Source organism: Urocampus carinirostris, chromosome 12 (assembly GCF_059441175.1).
Source record: "Urocampus carinirostris isolate Australia breed hairy pipefish chromosome 12, RoL_Ucar_1.0, whole genome shotgun sequence".
NCBI lineage: Eukaryota > Metazoa > Chordata > Actinopteri > Syngnathiformes > Syngnathidae > Urocampus > Urocampus carinirostris.
This window is the reverse complement of record NC_142360.1, coordinates 3,026,213-3,035,494: the sequence shown is the minus strand read 5'-3', so window position 1 is coordinate 3,035,494 and position 9,282 is coordinate 3,026,213.

The following is a 9,282-nucleotide window of genomic DNA, read 5'->3' as shown; positions in this document are numbered from 1 at the left end:
TCCAACAGGACAACAATTAGGTGATATTATTCGCAAATAAAATATCAGTTTCCATTGCTTCGCAGATGACACTCAACTATATCTTCCGATGGATGAATCTGCCACACTAAACTGTGGAAATTTGGAGGCCTGCCTCACTGAGATTAAATAATGGGTGTCACTCAACTTCCCACACCTAAACTCTGAAAGGACTAAAATGCTTGTTATCGGTCCATCTAAATGCCGTGACTTGTTCTCAAAAAACTGCTCTGAACATTGACAAATGTAATATCACCCAGAGTGATTCAGTCAAAAATTTAGGTGTCACATTTGACCCAAATCTGTCCTTCCTAACACATGTTAAGCATATTACTAGAACAGCTTTTTTCCATTTTCGCAACATTGCTAAAATCCGCCCTATGCTGTCTCAGTCGGATGTGGAGATTATAATTCATGCGTTTTTTACCTCCCGTCTCAATTACTGTAATAAACTACTCTCCGGTCTCCCGAAATCCAAAATCAAGAGCCTTAAGCAGGTACAAAAGGCTGCAGCGAGGCTTTTAACAAAGACAAGAAAGTTTGATTCAGATTCAGATTCAGATTCAGATTCAGATTCAGATCTACTTTATTGTCATTCTAGTACACGTGTATACAGAACGAAATGTCGATGCATCTGACCCCCACAGTTTCCTTGAATGTACAGATATAAATAAAGTTGTATTGTAATTGGCTACGTATAGTATTTTACCATAGTGCCGATAGTGCAAGAAGAGTAGCTAACCAGATGTGCAAAATGGGCAGTCAGGTTAACAAGTCAGGTACACAGTAACATTAACACTGTAACAATAACGCTGTAATTACCATAGTGCAGAGAGCAATGTGCAATGAGTGGCAAGCTATAAAAAACTGCCAGTAGTGCAAAAAGTCAGATTAGCAGCCGTTTAGATTTAAGTTAACTATATGTTAGATTGACCATTTAACAGTCTAATGGCCAGGGGGACTAGACTATTGCGGAGCCTGGTGGTCCTGCACCGCACACTGCAGAACCTCTTCCCAGAGGCTAGCAGAGTGAACAGTCCATGATGGGGGTGAGAGGGGTCCCCGGTAATGTTCTTAGCATGGGATAGGCAGCGCTTCTGGCCAATGTCCTGAATGGAGGGAAGTGTAGTCCCGATTATTTTCTCTGCTGTCCTCGTTACCCTCCTCACACTACCCCAGTCGGTAGCGCTGCAGCCTCCACACCACACAGAGATACAGCTGGTCAGGATACTCTCTATGGTGCCCCTGTAGAATGTGATGAGGGAGGGTGGGGGCAGGTGGGCTCTCCTCATCCTCCGCAGGAAGTACAGGCGCTGCTGTGCCCTCTTAACCAGTGATGCAGTGTTCACGGACCAGGTGAGTTTGTTTGTAATGTGCACCCCTAGGAACTTGATACTGCTGACAACCTCCACAGCCTTGTTGTTGATGCAAAGTGGGGCATGGTTGGGCTGGTTTTTCCTAAAGTCGACAATGATCTCTTTAGTTTTGTCAACATTCAGGACCAGGCTGTTGTCCCTGCACCAGCCCACCAACTGCTCCACCTCCTCTCTGTAGGCTAGGTCGTTGTCATCCCTGATGAGGCCCACCACTGTTGTGTCGTCAGCACACTTCACGATGTGGTTTGTGGCGGACCTAGGGACGCAGTCGTGTGTCATCAAGGTGAACAGCAAGGGGCTTAGGACGCAGCCTTGGGGGGAGCCCGTGCTGAGGTAGATGACATCTGAACTGTTCTGACCTATCCGCACTGATTGGGGTCTGTCACAGAGGAAGTCCAGCAGCCAGTTCCGCAGGGGGGTGTTGAAACCCAGGAGTCTCATTTTGTCTACCAGATGTTGTGGGATGATGGTGTTGAATGCTGAACTGAAGTCCAGGAACAGCATCCGCACATGGGTGTTCTTCTCCTCTAGATGTGTCAGGCTCAGGTGAAGCGCAGAGGAGATGGCATCCCTGGTGGAGCGGTTTGTCCTGTAGGCAAACTGAAAGGGGTCGAATGAGGAGGGGAGACTGGAGGTGATGTGCTCTTTAACCAGTCTCTCAAAGCACTTCATTATGATAGGAGTCAGTGCAACGGGCCGGTAATCGTTGAATGATAAGATCTGGGGTTTCTTTGGCACTGGGATGATGTTGGCAAATTTGAAGCATGATGGTACTTTGGCTTGGTCTAGCGAGGTGTTGAAAATGTCTGTTAGTACACAAGCCAGCTGATCGGCGCACTCCCTAAGTACCCGCCCCGGAATGTTGTCCGGGCCTGGAGCCTTCCTTGTGTTGACCCTTCTCAGGGTCTTCCTCACGTCAGATGAGTCCAGGTGATCACATTTCTGTTGGTATTATACAAAATCATGCATGGACTTGCACCCTCATATCTTTCAGATTGAATTTCCCCCTGTGGTCCAGTCCGGAGCCTTTGCTCTGAAAATGCTGGTCGACTAGTGATCACAAAACCCAAGAAGAGAACCGCAGGTTCAAGAGCGTTCTCCATTCGGGCCCTGGTGCTGTGGAATACTCTTCCCCCTGAAATTCAATCTGCAACCTTAGTGGAACTGTTTAAATCTAGGCTTACAACACACATATATTCTATAGCTTATGAATGACCTATATTACACATTGACAATATCTGTGTATTATTGCAGCCAGGTCATCCTGGAAGGGGGATTACCTCATGTGCAGTCCTTTCTCAAGTTTTCTTCATTTACCTCATGTTGAGGTTTTGAGTTTTCCCTTGCCCTCGTGTAGCATTTAGATCAGGGGATAGTGTCATAATGGTCTGTAGTTTGCAATCATCTGTGGTCTGTGCTGCCCTTTGAGACTCCTTGTGATTAAGGGCTAAACAATTTTAACATGGCGTGACACGTTTTTGAGTTTTTCCTTGCCCCCATGTAGGTTTTAGATCAGGGGATGGTGTCTTAATAGTCTGTAGTTTGCAATAATCTGTGGTCTGTGTGGCCTTTGAAGACTCCTTGTGATTAAGGGCGTCACAAATAAACAGGAATTGACTTGACTTGACATGAGGCTAAACATAAAGCAAAGTCTACAGTGTAATAATTTACAACAAACATTATAAAGGTGTTCAAATGGCCAAGCCAAAGTTCCAAATGCTGATAAATGTGAAAATGTTTTATCCTTTGTCCGTTTATAAAACACCCTGCTTGGAAGTTATATCTCTCATCATTAGCACTTTTGCCTTTCAACAAAGCATTCAGGAAAATAATTCAGCAAAAAGTCTGCCTTGAAGGTTATCAAGCCGCAGCTCGCACGTGTAACCAGCCTGGACGCTCCCGCAAACGTGACACCGATTCATGAGACAGACAGCAAATGGATCGTCCTTCAAATTTAGGCCACAAATATTTCCTGCCACTCTCTGAATGAAAACGAAATTAATGTTGGAGCCTTTTAAGAGAGCTATTGCATCTTTTGTTGACCGGAGCGGCGGCACCGCCATCATTTGGTAATCATGGTGGCCTTGTTCCCTTCACCCCTTAGACAGCGTTACCCTTAAAAGTCCTATTTTGTCCTTTTTCGCATTTACAGCGAGGTTAATTAAATTCCTTCTGAAATAAAGGTCCTTTCATAGTTCACCTCTCCGGAGGGGACACTTAATCAGGCGCTGTCATGACCGGGAGGCAATTTTACAGACATTTATTCAAAGGAAGCCTTGGGAAGAGCATGTTTCTCATTTTTCATTCATTTTACTCACTTCATAGACAAGTAATGCATACAGAGTGCATATGACAACGATCTCAAGGCGTTCTATAGTACGTTGACGTGATAACCCAGAGGTTTTGACGTCATGGAATTGAAAAGTCAGGCTTCAAGTACTTGTCATTGACCATTTGTGAATGGGCTTGTCAAGTTAGCGTCTCCACAGGATGCACTGACACGCTCCGTAGTCGGATGATAAATTAAACCTTCTGGTTCAGATAACCCTCAAGAGCGGCTATCTTGTACAGTAGACCCCCGGGAAACGCTATGAATCCATTCTGAGGAGGAGATCGCAAAGTGAAACCTGCATATAACAGAGGATAGAAACCTGTTAATTAAACCATGCATTCTTAATGCAGAGGTGGGTAGAATAGCCCAAAAAATTAAAATTTGTCAGGACAGGAACGAAAACGGAAAGTTGTTCTCGCACGCGGACTGTGATCCGAACACGGACGTGGATCTTCCGTAGCAAGCGATGGCGGTGTCAGGAATGGAAAACTGGTCGGTAGCTGGGACTGGGAGAGCAAAGCGTGGTCAGGGTCGGAAACGAGTTGTAAGCCAGGACGGGAGAGTAGACGTAGTCGGGATCAAAAATGGGTCGTAAGCCAGTACGGGAGAGCAGACGTGGTCGGAATCAAAACAGGTCGTAGCAAACGGGAGCAAAAACGGGACAGGTGGGAGTCAGGGTCGAAAAAGGCTTGCCTTGTATAAACAGAAGTTCGCAGATGGACTGAGAACAGGCGATTAACAGGACTGGGTTTAAATAGGTACAGGGAGCCAATCAGAGCCTGCAGCGGTTGGCGCCAAATGAGCGGGCACAGGTGATTTACATCGGGATTCATGACAAAATTACCATAACTTCAGAAAGTACCGGTGAAAAGCAGTCATTAAAATAATTACTTGAGTAAAAGTAAAAAAGTACTCCATGTACTGACTAACTGTAGGAATTTCTTATTTATTGATTTTTATTTCAAATACAAGTCTCTGTAATTGTAAATCTTCGTTTTCTCAGTGGATGAAAAAAAATATACATATGTTGGGCTACAGCTATGTATACTGCACATGGTCGGTGGGTGGATGGTGGGTGGATCCTTTAACCACTTGGGTCGTAGGGGGCACCATTTCCTTTGGTCTGTCTTGGGCAAGTACAGCCTGGTGGCGCCCATTCCTCTTCAAGCCAACAATTGTTTCCACCCGGTCTCGAACCAGGTACCTTTCTCATGGCTAGGTGTGAATAAGCCAGTGGGTTGTCTGTCTCTGTGTGCCCCGCAACTGGCTGGCAACCACTTCGGGGTTTCCCCTGCCCACTGCCCGTATATAGCTGGGATGGGCTCCAGCACCCTCATGACCCTACTGAGGATAAGTGGTGCAGATAAGGGATGGATGGAAGTCATGGATGGCAGAAAACTTCCAACAGCTCAAGGAGGACGAAACAGAGGTTTTAGTCATTGGACCTGAAACTGATAATATGAGGCTCACCTAGAGAGAGCTGGCATGATTGTCGGCTATCTGTTACAGGTACGCAAAAAAAACTTGTGAAAGGCTTGGCAAAAAAATTGAATTGTTCATTTTTTGGGCACTTTAGGTGTCCGTAGTTTGTATTTTTTGGTTGTACCACACAATACAGCTGGTCAAATATTACACCTTTTTTTTTTTTTTTTTTCATTTTTATACATTTTAATGGATTCTGTTTATTTACAGGTTCCCATCATACAACCACTCTGTTTCAAGCTAGCCGAAAATCAAAATTGGTGCCAAGGCTACTTGTTGCCAGAGAAGATGTGTTAAGACTATCAAGTGAAAAAGAATAAGTATTAAACCACAGAAAAATCCTCCGTTATAGATTTTATATTTTTATCATAAAAAATCTCTCTGCAAATCCAAGTTGACCTTGATTTATGGCACATCTCCCCAGCTGAAACACATCACAGCACGCTGGCTTGATCTTTTATTCTCTTAAGCTCATGATAAAACAAAACACTCCGGGACTTTGTCACACAACGGAGAGCAGCGAAACGCAGGTGCCAAAAAAGGAAAAAAAGTGTTTATGTGGATATTTTTCCCCCTCTAATGGACAGTCCATCAATCTATCCATTTATCCATTCACACATGCATATAATTATATTACATTATTAATAAATAGCAATGTATAGGAAAGGGAAATTTTATTAACTTTTGGTGTAACGTGACTTAAGTTGGTAGGGTGGAGTAGCAGGTGGATGCAGAGGAGCGAGGAAACATCATATTAAGATGAAACTGATTCGAAAACGCACGCAAGGATTGTCATGCCCTTGGAAAACATTACTGCTGCTCCTATGTATGTATGTATGTATGTATGTATGTATGTATGAGGTTTTTGAGTTTTTCCTTGCCCTCATGTAGGTTTTAGATCAGGGGATGGTGTAATAATAGTCTGAGATTTGCAAAAATATGTGGTCTGTGCTGCCCTTTGAGACTCCTTGTAATTAAGGGCTATACAAATAAACTTGACTTGACTATGTATGCATGTACAGTAGAACCTCGGTTTTTGACCATAATCCGTTCCATTTCTTTGTACGAAAACCGATTTGTACGATCACCGAAGCCGTTTTTTCCCGTTAAAAGTAATGTAAAATTGTTTTAATCCATTCCAACACCCTGAATGTTTAACGTAAAGCTAACCCAGACTAATCGTACGTTCGCGTTAGCGTAATCTTTTAATGTGGGGGCTCCCGAGTGGAGCCTATTTAATTGGCCGTGAATCAGCTGCATTCCTTCTCGCAACGGCTTTATCACACACTTCTAGAAGATAACATCAAAATGACAACAAAAATAGGGCCCCTGGTGTGTGACATTGCAAGACGTCTTTCTTTTGATGGGGGCTTCTGAGTGGAGCCTATTCGATTGGCCATGAGTCAGCTGCGTTCCTTCTTGCAACGGCTTTATCGCACATTTGTAGAAGAAAACATCGAAATGACAGCAAAAATCGGGCCCCTAGTGTATGACATCGCAAGATGTATTTGTTTTGATGGGGAGGGTGGACCCATTTGCCTGAGGCAGATGACTCATATCTGTGGATTATTTTGACCTTGCCTGAGGAATAATATGAAAAAAAAACCTACTCAGTGCAGGTATTATTTGTAATCTTTCCCAGCACAGTATTTGTTTTAAACTCGAATTGGATGTCTGATTTTTAAATGATTTATTATTTTCCTTTTACAAAATACATCAGAGAAGGTAGCTGTTTCCATGCTTTTAATTTCTTGACTCGGGCCATGCAGCCGTTACCTCTCATCTCATCTCATCTCATTCGCTGTACCGCTTATCCTTATTAGGGTCGCAGGGGGGCTGGAGCCCATCCCAGCCATCTCCGGGCAGTGGGCAGGGGACACCCTCAACTGGTTGCCAGCCAATCGCAGGGCACACAGGGACAGACAACTCACTCGCTCATTCACACCTAGTGACAATTTGGACCGGCCAATTAACCTGAAATGCATGTCTTTGGATTGTGGGAGGAAACCGGAGTGCCCGGAAGAAACCCACGCAAGCACGGGGAGAACATACAAACTCCGCACAGGAAGGCCAGTAGCTGGATTTGAACCCAAGCAGGAGGTTCGCATGACCTCAGAACTGTGCCGCACACACGCTAACCACTGCACCGCCGTGCTGCCCGCAGCCATCAACTAACATCAAATATTCTGACTTCAGCAGAAGATTTAAAATCCAGTCAAAACATGAATATCTTGCCTAAACTGAGTCAACGGCTTCCCTTGTCAGGACGAAGGGTTGGATCATCCAACGTGATGAATAAATCACATTTTGTGTGAATGCAGGGAACCTGGAGGTGGAGAATCGGGTGAGTGGGGGTTCTAGGGGGGCGGTTGTTGTGCCAACAGCGGTGTCACTCCACAAACAAACAGCAGGACGTCAAAGAGGTGTTCTGTATTTTTCTATAGTTGCTCCAATCCATACTGGACTTGACTGGAAGGGGCCCAGGTGCCGAATTCTCCAAAAATAGACGAGGAGGAGGAGTAAATCTGAAAATAACACTTTTCAGGATGCATGACTTCTAAATCATCCAGGATTTTGGCCACCAACTCAGCTTGCTGAATTTTTTCTTATCTATACTCATGCACAACATAAGTAATCATTTTTTGTGCAGTAGAACCTGCGTTTGAGTCTATCTGCGATACGTGACAATAGGCAATGAACGACGACTGAACCGAGGAAACAGTGTTTAAATAGTGAAGAGTAGGAGTTGTGGATGGAGGGTAATCAGGACAAGTGGCACCAGCTTTGGGGTGGAAATTAAAAGCAGGAAGTGAGTGACCAAGTGAGGTAAGGACTAGCCATAGGGAGAGAGAGGAAACCTGGGGGCGGGACTGTAAAACTAGAATTTGTTTTGAATTTTTTTTTTTGTAAAAATCGCAATATTTGATAGAAATTAGCTGGAGAAATGCTTCTTTTTTAATAGCAGGCCGGAATACATCATCCAACTGGCAGTTAGTGTCAGAAACTAGGACAGGAGGAGGACCCAGATGCGTCACGTTTACTCACAAGTGTATTGAGATAAAGAAAAAAATCCGGAAGTGGCTCTTCCAGAGCTGGAGATCTTAGCATGGTCAAACGGGAAAAAACGGGTCGTTAGACGGGACAGGAAATCAGAACGTGGTCGGGGTCATAAAATGAGTTGTTAGCCGGAACGGGATTTTAGAACGTGGTCGGGGTCAAAAAACGGGTCGTAGCCGGAGACAAACGGGGATATCAGGAACAGACGAGTGGGAAATGGGTGACAAAACGGGACCAACGGGTCTCAGAGTCAAAATGCTTGCCTTGTCTAAACAGAGGTTTGCTGACGGAATGACAAAAGGCGAGTGAGAGCATTGAGCTTAAAAAGGAGGGGGAACCAATCAGGTAACCAGCAGCAGCTGGCGCCAAACGAGCGGGCACTGGTGAGTGCAATGAGTAATCATGACAGTCAGTTTGACATGCCTGCTCTAAAAGGATGATTCCAGCAAAAAACAGAGTCAGACAGTTGTTTTTGTGGAGGAAGCAGAAAATAAGTTATCTGAGAGCAGTATAGTGGAACAGAGAACACCAATTCCCTGAGAGAGGAGACAGCTGGAAAGAGAGTTGAATAAATATCTTGAGAATGTGATACAGACAAGAGAATGCATTTTGGGAGAGGAAGCATTTTGCTTTATTTTCAATCAACAATGTTTATTACAAATTACATTGAAAATGATATGAGATGCACACAAGCAGTATACAATGTCCTTTATGATAAAAATATAGGTAATTTTTTTGGCTCATTAGTATATTATTTGAGATAACACCTATCAAATATTTCTCTCATATTAAACATTATAAGAAACAAATGTGTTTTTTTCACCATATTTTTCTATATTCGTAGATATAGAGTATTTAATACATTTAAATTGCTTATCCAGTTACATGAGCAAATTAATACAGCTGATTACTGTCATGGGCAGCACGGGGCGCAGTGGTAAGCGCATGTGCGGCACAGTTCATGTCTTGGGAACCTCCTGCGTGGGATCAAATCCAGCTCCAGACTTACTGTGCGGA